Source organism: Cibotium barometz, chromosome 14 (assembly GCF_041138505.1).
Source record: "Cibotium barometz isolate CiBa-2024 chromosome 14, ASM4113850v1, whole genome shotgun sequence".
Classification (NCBI taxonomy): Eukaryota; Viridiplantae; Streptophyta; class Polypodiopsida; order Cyatheales; family Cibotiaceae; genus Cibotium; species Cibotium barometz.
In genome coordinates this window covers 39,215,803-39,230,920 of record NC_141059.1, presented here as the reverse complement: position 1 = coordinate 39,230,920, position 15,118 = coordinate 39,215,803, and the positions used below count along the sequence as shown (strand labels likewise).

Here is a 15,118-nt window from a genome sequence, read left to right as displayed (position 1 = left end):
GGACTCACAAAAGCCTCAAAAAATAGGTTTTTCTTTACCCTGCCTCATATACCTGTAACGCTGGCTGAAAAACACCTTGTATCATAAAGGGACATGCAGCATAATCATCGGGTTTCTAGGTATTAACATTAAGGTCATGATTTCAAATCCCAGTTTTGAAGGTTTAGTGGGCGTTTTACACATTTACTCCAGTCTAGACCTTAAATTAATCAGGGGTTTTGCCAACTTGATGCTGCTGTTTAATTTTACTAGAGAAAGATGAATCTTAAGGTTTGGTTTGTTGTTTTGAGTAACCGAAATGGGTGGTGGTTTTTTTTAAAAAAATATAAGAGGAGATGATCAAGGTCTGTCAATGATTGATGAACATTTTTTTTTTTTTGCTTTTGTTTTTTTGAGAACAAGACCCTTGTATTTTTTGTTTTTGTTTCTGGGGGATTATTGTGGCCTCGACGCCTTGGGTTGGGGGGGTGGAGGGCATTGCTTAATCAAGATTCTCAAGAATCGACATCTTTGCAAAGACCCTTGTATTTTTTGTTTTTGTTTTTGGGGGATTATTGTGGCCTCGGCGCCTTGGGTTGGGGGGGGGGGTGGAGGGCATTGCTTGATCAAGATTCTCAAGAATCGACATCTCTGCAAAGGAAATTGGGATATCTCTTGCGGACTGGGTGGATTTGCGGCGGAGAAGAATGTGGGGGACCTTGAGCTCCTTGCAAGAGTAGACAAGCACACAAGAGATGGATGGTTGAATTTTCTATTCTTCTCGTCTGTTCTCTACAACCTTAAATAAAAGAGAGAGTAAATGCTATATGGAAAAGTACACTCCTACCTTAACTTACAAAGGTTGGTCCAATGTGAATCCGATTACATGAGTTGGCGTTATAACTATGCCATATAACTTCAGTGCACTAAAGTGGTTGTCAAACAGCTTGTAAACCATTGGCAACATATTAGCCATAATCTCACCAATCATGCTAGTGGCTCAAATGCAAAAGCCATTACTTGGGTGAGGCATCAATGTGTGCAATATTAGTTGAGCTCAATTTCTCTCATCACTCCTCCTCCAGCTTAATTTCACACATTGCACTCTAAGTAAGATCCTAAACGTATGGAGCTTCTTTGTACCTAGTGCCTCTCATCCATGGTATCTTCTCATTTTTGATTTCCAAGTACCTACTCAAAACAAGTGGGTTCAATCTTCTATATTGGTTTAATCTTCTATATTGCTTTAACCATGTAAGTATAGTGATGGGTTGTATATCTGTCATACCTTAACATGTGAATAGGGTATCTAATTGGAGTAGACGTGCGTACAACGTAGTGATAGGTTGTCTATCTTTCATATCTTACTATGTGTGAATAGGGTATCCAACTTGGGTAGACGTGCGTATACTTGGATCATTGTCAGGCGTTCTCAAAATAGCCTTGGTTCGTCGTGCACCATTAGTAACCATTGATGGGATGCCGAGCTTCTCATCAAGGCTCTTCTCGGAGCTACTAGAGTATTGTTGCATACCATTAATCTTAAATGTCGATAAGTTTGCAACAAAATTTTGGGTATGCATAAACTTCGACGGTTGTATTTTTACATGACCAATGCGCTTGTGATATATGTCAAAGTTTGTAATAACACGTGTTCCATGTGCAAACATGGTTGCTTTCACCGCATGCATGTTACTATCCAAAATAAACATTTTGCCATTTTGGTTATCCTTTTCAACCCATGCGGCATTGATTTTTGAAGTCTTCCACAAAAAGCACCCTTGAGAATTGAGCCTTACTTGCAGGCCTTGGTTAACGATCTGTCTAATAGAAATCAGATTTTATGATATATTAAGAATATGAAGTACATCTGTCAAGTACTTTATTTTACCATCATGCATTATAGATGTTATGGCTTACTCGAACGCTCCTTGAAACACATCCAATAAGAAGATTACTTGGTGAATCGCAACTATTGCGAGGATCTTTTCAATGGCTCGGCTCGTAACCTTTGAGGTCTCCAAGCTCTACAACTCTTTGAGAAACAATTCTATCGTGTCTCTGTGAGCGTTGTCACACCATTGCGTTGCACTACGTGTACTTGTTCCTCCTCACCTCGCTTCACTCATGTACACTCACTAGCATGGATTAGAGAGATTAACAACATGATTAACAAGAGAAAGACTCTATTACACAATGGGAGAGTCCTTTGTATTATGAGAGATACACTTATATACATGGCCATGAGTGTTCACACTCACTTAAATTATGGTCGATCGGGTACTTTCGGCTCATAAGAGGTTTAATGCTATTACAATGACTAATCTCATAATATATCCATGAAGTACATCACTTGGGACGTCAGCCTAACTTACTACTACACGCTCTTTAGCGAAAATCGCCATAAGCATTTCGATGGACCATTATGAGTGTCCGTCCAAGTTGTAGATTTGGACACCATTGCTACATATGGTTAACAATTACCTTCATTCTGTTAAGACTGTCTTGTAGGAGTTCTAATCACGAGCGAGTTGCATGAGTCACCATGAAGCCCTCTTCATTCTCGCCTTCTTTTTCAATTCTCTTGTCCACCTCTAATACTTCCTTAGTTTCTTTAATGATTTTTGAAGAAGCACCTTTCTTCAAAGACTTAACAACTCGACTTGGATTCCTTCGAGGAGGACTCCAATCATCATCTTTCTCTTGCACTTTCTTCCTCTTCTTGGTACCTGTCACTTCTTGGCTTGCTTGTTTGATAGGTGTGCTCTTTTTACGTTTTGCACGGTTTGGATGTGGGGTTTCCTTTGATGTGTTTGCAACAATCTAAACACATCGACATACATAAGACCGTTTGCTCTAAAAAAAACCACTAAAAAAGAGCATAATTGGAAAGGTGGAGAGAGAAAAAACAAGACTTACACAATCTCTTGTTGTCCACACAATGATGTATCCTTTGGTTTGATTTAACTTGTCGATATCACCATCTTCAAGGGGAAAAGGAAGACACTTCAACATCTTCTATTGACTCGCCACCATGACTAAGCGGCAAACCAATTCCATGGATAGTATCCACGGTGGGGTCCTACATGCAAAATGGCCCAGTCTCACTACCTTGGTATCATTGAACATCAAGGACACTTGTGTCCCTCTTTGAAATTGGGGAGACGCCATGAGGACGAACAAGTAGCACAAGAAGGAGGAGATTGAACAAGGAAGAAAGAGTCCTAAAAGATATAAGAAAGCAAAAGATAAAAAATAGAGCAAAAAATATTAAATTAAAAAATAGAGGGATATATATAAATAGAGAAAAAATATTAAATAGAGGGATATATATAAATAGAGGGATAGATATAAATAGAGGGATATATATAAATAGAGAAAAAATATTAAATTAAAAAATTTAGGGTTTTGAAAGAAGAGAAAGAAGGAAGAAACAAAGAAGAAGAGAGGAGAGAGAAGATATAATGACAAAAAGAGAGGAGAGGAAAAGGAATAGAGAGAGGAAAAACGAGAGTGAAGGAAGGGTTGGTGAGAGAGAGAGAGAGAGAGAGAGAGAGAGAGAGAGAGAGAGAGGAAAAACGAGAGTGAAGGAAGGGTTGGTGAGAGAGAGAGAGAGAGAGAGAGAGAGAGAGAGAGATGACTATCCTTTTAGGGTTTAGGGAGGGAGAGAGTCTGTGAGAGAGAAGGAGAGGGGGCAATCGTTTTATGGGGGAGAGGGGAGTGTTTTGCTTTTAGGGAGGGGAGGGGAGGTTTTACTTTTAGGAGACAGGGGGGAGGGCTACCGTGTTTTACTGAGGGGGGGAGTGGCTGCCGCATTTGCTGGGGGGGAGGAGAGTGGCTACCGTGTAGGGGGGGGAGTGTGGCTCTGCGGGGCGAAGGTCAAGCCTTTAATGGCGGGGAAACGTGTATGTCCCCCACTAAGGGCGATGGTCGCCCTTAGTTGGTGGGGGAAAAGGGGTCGCCAACTAAGGGTGATCGTCCCCCTTCCCCTCCCCCTAGCTACTAAGGGTGACCATCGCCCTCCCTTAGTAGGTGGGGGGGGGTCGCTAACTAAGGGTGATGGTCGCCCCCTTAGTTGGTGACCCCCCCCACCCACTTAAGGGCGACCGTCACCCTTAAGTGGCTTGGGGGGGGGGGGGGGGGGGGGCGTACTAAGGGAGACCCCCTCACCAACTAAGGGCGACTGGACCTTAGTGGGTGGGGGAGGGTCACCAACTAAGTGGGACCCCCCTAACCCACTAAGGGCGACCGTCACCCTTAGTGGGTGGGTCCCCCATACACTAAGGGCAATGGTCGCCCTTAGTTGGTGGGGGGGAGGGGGGTCGCCAACTAAGGGTGACTGTTCCCCCCCCCCCCCCTTCCATCCTCTCCCCTCCCCCCACCTACTAAAGGCAACCTATAATCGCCCTTAGTAGGTGTGGGAGGGTTGCCAACTAAGAGCGACGGTCACCCGTAGGTTGGCGACCCCCCCACCCACTAAGGGTGATCGTAGTGGGTGGGGGGGTTCGCCAATTAAGAGAGACACCTCCCCCCACGAACTAAGGGCGATCGAACCTTAGTGGGTGGGGGGCCCGCCAACTAAGCGTGACCCCCCAACCCACTAAGGGCGATGGTCGCCTTTAGTGGGTGGGGAGGGGTCACCAACTAAGGGTGATCCCCCACCAACTAAGGACAATGGTCGCCCTTAGTTGGTGTGGGGGGGTGTGTGCCATCCCTCACAGTGAATCACGATCCACTAAGGGCACCCCCACCCCCCACCAACTAAGGTGGGATCCCTAAAGAAACAAGGTGTGGTAGCTTCAAATCCTGCTATCATCATGTTTACCAGGCGTGCTGTGTTTAGGTGCATAACATTCTACAAAGCATACTTACTACTTAGTTGTACTCTTATATTTGTAAACTGAATGGATATAATAATGTGTAGATGGATTTGTAAGTGCCATGTGGAGGGATCTATTTGCAGATATGCCTGTAATCTTAAAAGATTGGTGCAATCCAAAACATGAGAGCACTATGTATACACAGCAGCAACTTCAAGACCTGCCATGTGGAGGGATCTATTTACAGATGTGCTTGTAATCTTAAAAGATTGGTGTAATCTTAAAAGATTGGTGTAATCCAAAACATGAGAGCACTATGTATACACAGCAGCAACTTCAAGACCTTTGGGATGCAGGGATATACAAGAGATGCCCATTGTTCCTTGACTTTCCAAGTGGCAAAATTTTCCAAGAGTGAGAAGGAGGTGTACACTCGGGCTTGTAAAGCGAAGAAATCAACCATGGTATGAACTATACAATTAGATATTTCACTTTATTTTAAATATTGTTTCTTATATCTTTTCAAATCGTGAATTTTATTATGAAGCCTAGAAGTCTACGTGACAAATCACATGTTCAAGGCAAGGGCAAAGATCTTATGAAAGATGAAGGGGATGATGAAGATGAAGAGGATAATGATGATGAAGGGACAAAAGTGCCAAAAAGGATGCAATAAAGGGAAAGGGAAAAGGAAAGTCACTACAGGAAGAGGACGACTCTGATACCTCTCCATTAGAATATGACGAAAGTGATTTTAATGATAGTACTCGCACGAACGAGGCAACCCCAAAAGTTGAAGAAGTTGGTCATTCACACTCTTTTACTTGTGGTTCATTGGTATTATTGTTACATTGTTTGGATACTAGCATAGATTAAGTTATGGATTCAGATAAGCTTAGCAAGAGGTGAAGCGCAAAATGCACCATCGTGACCAATTAATCCACCTAGCCTCAGTGACCTAATTCCAACCCAAATGAATTTGCCAGGTATGATTTTACTCATTGGTAATGATAATGTAAAGTATTTGTGTTGTGCATTCTTGCATAGATCTATGCGTAGACTTGTAATATGAATGTAGAGAGAGAGAGAGAGAGAGAGAGAGAGAGAGAGAGAGAGAAACGTCTATGGGTTGTATCAAGGAAAGGGATGTTGTAAGCTCCCCGAGCAGTATGAGGCTCTCACGCTCTTTTGGGCAGACATGTGGCTTTAGGAAGAGCTAGCCATGTGGGGGAGTAAGAAGTGTCTCTTCCTCTTGCTGTCTATAAATGGGGTTTATAGTTTAGATAAAACAATAGATACATACACAAGTTTTAGCATTATTTTGTGCTTAGCACAGAAAAAAAACAGAGGCCGCCTTCTTAAAAGGTGAGCTTCATAAAAGGTCATGAGATGAAAACTTCAACATGTGGGTGTCTATTTTTCTCTCTCATTGTAAAGAAAAGACAAAAGACATTATTTGTAAGATGCACTTATTTAAGAGTGAGACACCTTACCAAACAACCCCACCCATTAAAATTAAATTTTATTATTTATAATTATGTGTATGTGTATATATAAATTTATTAATATAAATACACATATATGTATGTATGGGCATATGTGTCTAAATATAATAAAACATAATATTGTGTTCTTATGTGTCATACCATTCTTCCTTGCACAAGGTCCCCAATACCGTATTAAAAGCTTGTTGTAGTTTGGTGACGTCCTGTCCATATCAATCTCTGATTTAGCCATAGCAAGCCAAATGGGATAGATGACTCTATTATCTGGGTGCAATAATTTGATATAAAGTCCCCTTGCTTAACATCATGCATTGGGTTGAATTTTTCCCTTGATTTTTTCCATTGATGGCCACAATAATGATCATTCTGTTCTTTGTAACCTAAGAATCTTTTAGCACCCATTTAAGCATCCACATCATCCAGCTATTGGGAAGATTTTGGCCAAAAATTTGTGTACAATCTAGCCTATGATCTTATTGGCTTCGCAAGCTATTGGATTACATCATTCCAATAATCTATCACAGCCCTATAATATTTTGGCTCACATGAACCATTTCTAAGATTCTGCCAAAATTTTATGTAATATTTTATTCCTAATATTACATCTTCATGCCCCTTTATATACTCTGCCCATCGGCAATAGAGGTGGATTCACGGGTGGTAGCATTGGTTTACCTTCACTGTCTTTTTTCCATAGTGGGATACCTCCCTCACTAGGTCTCCAATCAACTATCACTAGATGCACTTTATATTGCATTACCGATGTGTCCCTCTTCACGAGGAACCAAAATTGAAGCGGTTTTGAGTGGCCTATAAGTGCTTGCCCATCACAAAGGTAGCCATCACAATATCTCCTGAAGTCAGGGACTTCTGCAAGCAAGAAGGGAGATGGAGAGGAAGTTGAGCTAGTCCTTAACGTATCGATCTATAAGTGCTTCTTGCCCATCACAAAGGTAGCCGTCACAATATCTCTTGAAGTTAGAGACTTCTGTAAGCAAGGGAGCTGGAGAGGAAGTTAAGCTAGTCCTTAAAAGATCCATCAAATGTGGTAAAGTGAAGGTCTAGCCAACTCTCAATTTCTCGGACATCCTATTAAACATTGCATTTATGTCCTCATGTGTGTGCCCAACCATTAAAAATCCCAATTGGACAACCTTGAAAACACCCCTTGCAACAAGAAGATAGTTGAAAGATAATCGGTTTGTTTGGAAATAGGTCCTCCAAGTGATTTAGAACATACCATATAGCATGATCAAACCAAATAATCGGTTTGTTTGGAAATAGGTCCTCCAAGTGATTTAGAACATACCATATAGCATGATCAAACCAAATAATGCTAGAATCACAAGGTGCATTTAGATCTAAAAACCTACAAGCACATTTTAAGTATGGCATGTAAATATTCTAGATGGTTTTAGAGCAATATTTTGCACTAGCCTTAGTGAAAGCCATGGTGCCCTTCATTCTCCCTTAGATCCCTATTGGTGATGAACACTTGGAAGGGTCAAGAGAACTCATGGAGAAGGGTGATTTTAAGAGTTCACCCCTTTATACCCTTCAGCGCATGAGTCTTACATTCTTCAAGTGTGTAGCTACAGGAAGATTTGCAAGAAACACCCAAGTTTCTACTTGAATTAGTGCCAGAAGACCTTTGTTAGCCAAAGTTAGTGCATGTGCGGGTGTGTACATGTGTGTGTGTGTGTAAGAGAGAGAGAGAGAGAGAGAGAGAGAGAGAGAGAGAGAGAGAGAGTGTATGTGTGTGTCATAGAGAGAGAAAGGGTGCATGTGTGTGTGTGTTCAAGAGAGAGGATTCATGTGCATGTGCATGTGTGCGTGCGTGCGTGTGTGCGTGCGTGAGAGAGAGAGAGATGTGTGTGTTTGAGAGAGAGAGAGAGACATTACTTGTAAGATGCATTTATTTGAGAGTGAGCACACCTCACCACGCATCCCCACCTATTAAAATTTAAACTAAATTGAAATTTGATTAATTAAAATTATATGTGTATATGTGAGTTTATTTATATTTATAAATACATATATGTAAACGTATGTGCCTAAATATAATAAAACATAATATTATACATATAATATATATTTGTATGTGTGTGTGTGTATGAAAGAGTGTGTGTGTGTGTGAGAGAGAGAGAGAGAGAGAGAGAGAGAGAGAGGGTGTGTGTGTGTGTGCATGTGTGTACTTGTGTAAGAGAGAGAGAGAGAGAGAGATTTTTTGTGTGTGAAAGAGTGTATGTGGGAGAGAGAGAGTGCATTTGCATTAGCACATGTGCGGGTGTGTACATGTGTGTGTGTGTGTGTGAGAGAGAGAGAGAGAGAGAGAGAGAGAGAGAGAGTATTTTTTTAAAAGGGAGAGAAAGAGAGAATAAAAGTAGATTTCAATAAAATGTAAATATAAATAATATATATATATATATGTGTGTGTGTGTGTGTGTTTTTTCTTATTTACATTTATAAATACACATATATATGTTATATATGTATGTATGTGTATGTGTGTATCTGTATATATGTATAATTTATCTACATATACTATCTATTATGTGCAATTTTTTGGGAGGGGAGGGGATATGTGGTGGCAGTTGGAAGATGGACAAGTGTTAAAGAGAGAAGTGGGTCTAATGGAGGATGGGAGGAGCCACATGTTGGGACATAGTAGAGAGAGAGAGGGAGGGGGGAGTTGAGGCCACATTTTTGGGAAGGAGAGAGAGAGAGAGAGAGAGAGAGAGAGAGAGAGAGCAAGGAGGAATAGGGGGAGAGAGAGAGAGGAGTCTAAGGGTATGTTCAGAGAATAAAATTTAAATCAATAATATAAAGATATATAATAAATAAGTATAATAAAAATATATATAATAAAAATATGTAAACATATAATAAGTAAAGGTATTAAATATATATATATATTTTATCTATACTAATATATAATAATGCAATGTTACATGTGTGTGTGTGATACATAAGTATAAAATTAAAGACATGTATATAGTATAAATATGATTATTTACTATAAATATATATAGATAATATAATGTAATATATATATATATATATATATATATATATATATATATAATAACATAATATAAATATATAATTAATAAATAAAAATAATAATATTTATAGTAAAATTATAATAATAGAATATAATAATGATATAAATATATAAATATATATATAGTAAATATATATTAATATTATTATAATTCTATTATATTATAAACACATTTACACATATACGTATGCATACACAGCCATACACGTGCATGTGGAATGTGTGTGTGTGTGGGTGTGAGAGAGAGAGAGAAAGAAAGAAAGAAAGAAAGATTTTATTAACGTCTTCCAAAAGACCGAACTCGGCCTATGAGACAAATCGGAGTACCTGTATGGGGTATCCTCTGTCATCCCAACAAAATGAAAAAGTACTGAACAAAAAAAAGCTGAATCTGGGTGTGTGGGGGATGGAGCTCTACTACTAGGAGAAATGCAAAACTATATGCATGGAGTATACAATCATGATATGCAACCTAGCTAGCTCCATCCTGTACCATACTGGGGGTATAGAATGGTATACATCAGTGAAGGGGGTGTCCACAGCTCCCTGAAGAACATGCCTGGGTGTGCTTTGAAGCGAGCCAGTCGCTCCGCACCCTCTCTGTGAAACTGAGCTCTGATCTCTGTCATCTCTCTCTGGTATAGGCGTGGTGTCCGAAAGCCAGGTGCCCTCTGTCTCCTGCGGGCTCTAAGTGTCTCTGCTCTCTGGAGAGTAATTCCCTGCCGTGTAGGGGCTGGGAGGGGGATGGATCTCTGAAAAAATGCAGTAATCTGTGTCTGTCTCCCCCCCTCTGGAGCTGTCTGAGCCTGTAATAATGTCTCTCTGTGGCGCTGTATGTCTAGAATGTATCTCCCCAGTATGCGCTGGTCTGCTGCCTCAAAGATCTGGCGTAGGGAACGTGGCTCTCTGAATAGAATGGGATATCTCTCTCTGATGGCTGTATATGCTCTGCATCTGCATACATAATGCTCCTCACTCTCCACCTCCTCTCTGCACAATCTGCATACCCTCTCCTCTCGGGGGATCCGTGCTGAGTTTCTATGTGTGATAGAGTGTGTGCGAGACGGGGGTGAGAAGAGAGTGCATGTGCACATGTATATGTGTGTGAGAGGGTTGTGTCTGTGCATATGAGAGAATGCATGTGTGAGAGAGAGAGACACACATATATGCATCTATGTAAGAAAGTCGCCAAAAAGGATATTATAAACATGATATCCATATGATGTCTCTAAAAGATGGATGGATATATTAATCAAGCACTCAAAAGTTAAATTTCCAGGGTTGAATAAGAAATCGTGGAGGTAATCAATAAAAAAAGAGAAGTCACCTAAAGTAAAGGGAAGGCAAGAAAGGCCATAAAGGATGATGAAGTGGGAGTCCCTCTTGTGGTTGCAGATTACTTCTCCTTTGATTATGTGTTTTTAAGCTTGATCCATTTGTGAGTTTGGAGCATGGTTTTTAAAGAACTTTATAAATCTTTGAGTTTATTAGGATTTACCTCCTCTACAAACTCTATATGCTCCATATCAAAGAAGTACTTTGTGGTAATTACTTTTTAATGGAGTTGCTTGTATCGCCTCATATAAAGAATTATTACGCCATATTATGTGCTACGTTGATTTAAAAGGTATGTGTAGATCTCGTTGGCTTCCCCTAAATGAGTTGTCACATCCATTGCAAGTTTGTCTGTAAGATCTCTTTATTTGGATAGTATTTCAATAAATCCTTGGGCTTTTTTTAATCGTAAGATATGTTCATTTGCATAGTATTCCAATAAATCCATGGGCCTTTTCTAATCCTTGGTGACTTTTCTATCTCCTACAATTTCTTTAATACCTAAAGGACATAGCAACATCTATGGAAATGTTGCACATTGGGGAGAAGGGGGATCTCGTATATGAGGGTAGGAGGTGAGAGAGCCATAACAAAATTAAAGAATGGGAAGATTATACCATGGTCGATAGGGATTGCTTTGTTGAGTAGTGTGGAAAATTCATAAGCACGTTTACGAAATAGATATTAAACTACAACAATTACAAAAAAAAAAGTAGAGTTTTTGTCTAGAGGGCAAGAGCTGTGCTTGGGAAAAGTGAAGAAACTAGCAAGTTAGCCATGCTAGTAAATAATCTATCTATTCTATTAAGCACAAGTTTCTCCCTCTACTGCTCTCTCTAGCCATCACCCCTTCCACACGTAGCCAAAGAAGAGGAAGGGAGAAAGGGGAACTCCTTTCTCAAATTTACATTTTCTCATCTCACGTCATTTCAATTTTTGAAAGTAGAGCTATCCGTTGAAACCTAATGATTTTCTTGAGAAAAACATAGGGGCCTCCCATGTAAGATACACTTATTTAAGAGTGGGCACAGCTCACCATGCATCCCCACCTATTAAAATTTAATTAATTGAAATTATGTGTATTTGATTTTATAAATATGCATGTATATAAAAGTATATGTTTCTAAATATAATAAAACATAATATTATATATAATATATATTTAGATGTGTGTGCGTGTAAGAGAGAGAGAGAGAGAGAAGTCCATGTGTGAGAGTGTGTGTGGGGGGAGAAGAGTGTGCATTTACATTAGTTCATATCCAGGTGTGTACATGTGTGTGTGATGTGAGAGAGAGGGGATGCGTGTTCATGTGTGTGTAAGAGAGAGAGAGAGAAGGGGTGTGTGTGCATGTGTGTGAGAGAGAAAGAAAGAGACATTGCATGTGCATGTGAGAGAGAGAGAGAGAGAGAGAGAGAGAGAGAGAGAAAGAGAGAGAGAGAGAGAGAGTTTACATGTAAGATGCATTTATTTTAAGAGTGAGTGCACCTCACCTTGCATCCCTACCATTAAAGTTTAATCATTAATTAAAATTATATATTTGTGTGTAAATTTATTTATATGTGTGTGTGTGTGTGTGTGTGTGTGAGAGAGAGAGAGAGAGAGAGAGAGAGAGAGTGTGTGTGTGTGTGTATATGCATGCATATGTGTAAAAAGAAGAGAGAGAGAGAGAGTTTCTATGTGTGGAAGAGTGTGTGTGGGAGCAGAGAGCGTGCCTTTGCATTATTAGTACATGTGTGCGTGTGTGTGTGTGTGTATGTGTGTGTGTGTGAAATGAAATGAAATGTTATATTAACGTCTTCAAAAGGCCATAATGACCTATGAGACCGAAAAGTTACATCATGGTGGATCTGATACAATGTCTGGATAAAAAAACCAGAAAATGAAAAATAAAGATGATACTACTGGCACCTAGAAAATGAAACTAGAACTGGAAGGTAAACAAAAACCCTTAAAGGGTGTGAATATAGTGAGGGGGGGGGGGTACGCTATGGAGGTGAGTGGAGTACAGTGAGGGGATACAATATCATGTGGGACGGGGGGGGGGGGGGGGGGTACACTATGGAGGTGCCCCCATCTCATAATATGTGCCGCATCGGACGCTGGCGGATCTCCTCAATATCCTCTGTGGTCAGCACCCTGACTGGGTGTCCCACATGTCTCGCAAGAATAATCCGAATCCGCCGTAGTCGTGGGCGTCTGGACCACCCAAGCTCAATCGCACGATCAATCAGTGTACCGCTGGTGTGGGCGGTATCCATGTCCTGCTACTACTGTGGTCCATCTGGCGCAGTGATGGTTGGACTAAAGAAGTTTGTAATGTGCCTCTGAGTCTGGCTCTTTGTGCGCCTAAGCACAGAGAGAGAGAGAGAGAGAGAGAGAGAGAGAGAGAGAGAGAGGAAAGATATATATATATATAAATTTATTATAATAATGATATATAAATAAATATACATATAATAAATACATAATAATATTATATATTTACTACTATAGTAATATATAGTAAACATATAATAATTTTATATTAATACTATTATATGTAAAAATATTCATACACACATGTGCACATACACATAGCCACACATGTACATGTGGAGGGTGTGCATGTGTGTGTGTATGAAAGAGAGAGAGATAGTTTCTATGTGTGCCCTCATTAACTTTGTAGCCACTATCTCACCATTGGCTCTCTCTTCTTCTTGGCACAATTGAATTAATACACCTATACATTCTTGATGTACCTTTGTTAGCTTTTTCACAACGCCAGTGACTCTTCCTTTTGAGCATGAAAAGATTCTTGCTGATTTCTGCCATCTTCATCAATAGATCAACTATGTGTATCTTACACAAATAGAGAGATTTTATTTTTTTTTAATTTTTTAATTTTTTAAAAGTTGGACGATTTTTATTACATGAGGGTCTCGCATACCCTTCTTACAAACACACCTAACGGGTTTAGAAGGTACAAGGTAACACCATGCAATGTAGGCAGCCGTGGATTGAACACATGACCTTCGGTTACAAGCCATCCACTTTAACAAACTGACCTACCGATTGCTGGTAAATAGAAAGATTTTCACATATAACAAGTGCTTAACAAGAGAGAGAAAGATGGAGAATAAACTATTTCTTGCAAACCATAGTTCCAACTGATGGTAACTCATCCAGTTTACAATAATTATGTGCACTTCCGACCAACAAAACAAAAACGTCCGTGGCTTTCACAACATTTAGGTGACATTAAATTCAAGATTAAGTGTAAGATTTCTAAGTCTAATGGTTCCCTAGCAACAACGCCAAACTATGCTCACCTAATGAAGCATCAAACTTGGGAAAAAAAAGGACAAAGGTTGTTACTATTAGCTACTTGAACAACTTGCTTGATCTAACAAAAACAAAAAAAAACACAAAAAAACAAAAAAAAACAACACAAAAAAAGACAAAAAAACACACCAAAAAACACCAAAAAACAAAAAGCACAAAAACACAAAAACAAAAAAAAACACAAAAAACAAAAACACAAAACAAAAAGCACAAAAACACAAAAAAACACAAAAAAAATAAAAAAAACACAAAAAAAAAAACACAAAAAATAAAAAACACAAAAAATACAAAAACAAACAAAAACACAAAAACAAAAAAACAAAAAAAAACACAAAAACACAAAAAAAAAACAAAAACACAAAAACAAATTGTGATAATTTGTTACAAGTTTTAAAATCCTTTTAATTAGCTTTTGTGTGGGACAAAAACACAAAGCACAAAAACAAATTTTGATAATTTGCCACAAGTTTTAAAATCCTTTTAACTAGCTTTTGTGTGGGCAAGGATGGATTTGACAAGACTTCAAAAAGCTCCCAGTGGGACTCCAAACCACAACAAGAACACATTACGATAATTTGCCACAAGTTTTAAAATCCTTTTAATTAGCTTTTGTGTGGGCAAGAAGAGAAATCATGCACGAAACCTCAAAAAGCTGTATGATATTTTGTGAAAAGAAAGTAGAATTAATCTACACGCCCGGTGGGACTCGAACCCACAATCCCTTGATTAGAAGTCAAGTGCCTTATCCATTAGGCCACGGGCGCAAGGCGTGCCTTCTGATTTCTTTACAAGGCATTATATAAAGTGGAAATTAAACTACCCATTGGCCCGAGTAGAAGATTCATATGCACACTGTTAATTTTCACAACATTCTTAGTAGCGCTTGATATCCGGGGACTTGAACAAAATTTGAAACCTCCCCCCAAAAGATCTAAACAAAGCAGTAATTGTTCTTGCAAATTGTCGTGAGTCCTCTCTCTCCCAGTTGATAACTAGTTTTTAGATTTACTATAACTAGTCTTTTACCTTATTCAATTAGTCATTGTCCACATAAATAGGGATAGCATGTGCATCGAGTTGGAAGTCCTAGACT

General features: G+C 39.3%; 1 non-coding gene across 1 annotated transcript; it reads right to left on the bottom strand.

Moving 5' to 3' along the window:
- Window positions 1–14,716: 14,716 nt before the first annotated feature.
- On the bottom strand, window positions 14,717–14,789 carry TRNAR-UCU (transfer RNA arginine (anticodon UCU)). The gene has a single exon. It is a non-coding gene; the product is annotated as a tRNA-Arg (tRNA).
- Between the last annotated feature and the right edge of the window lie 329 nt (window positions 14,790–15,118).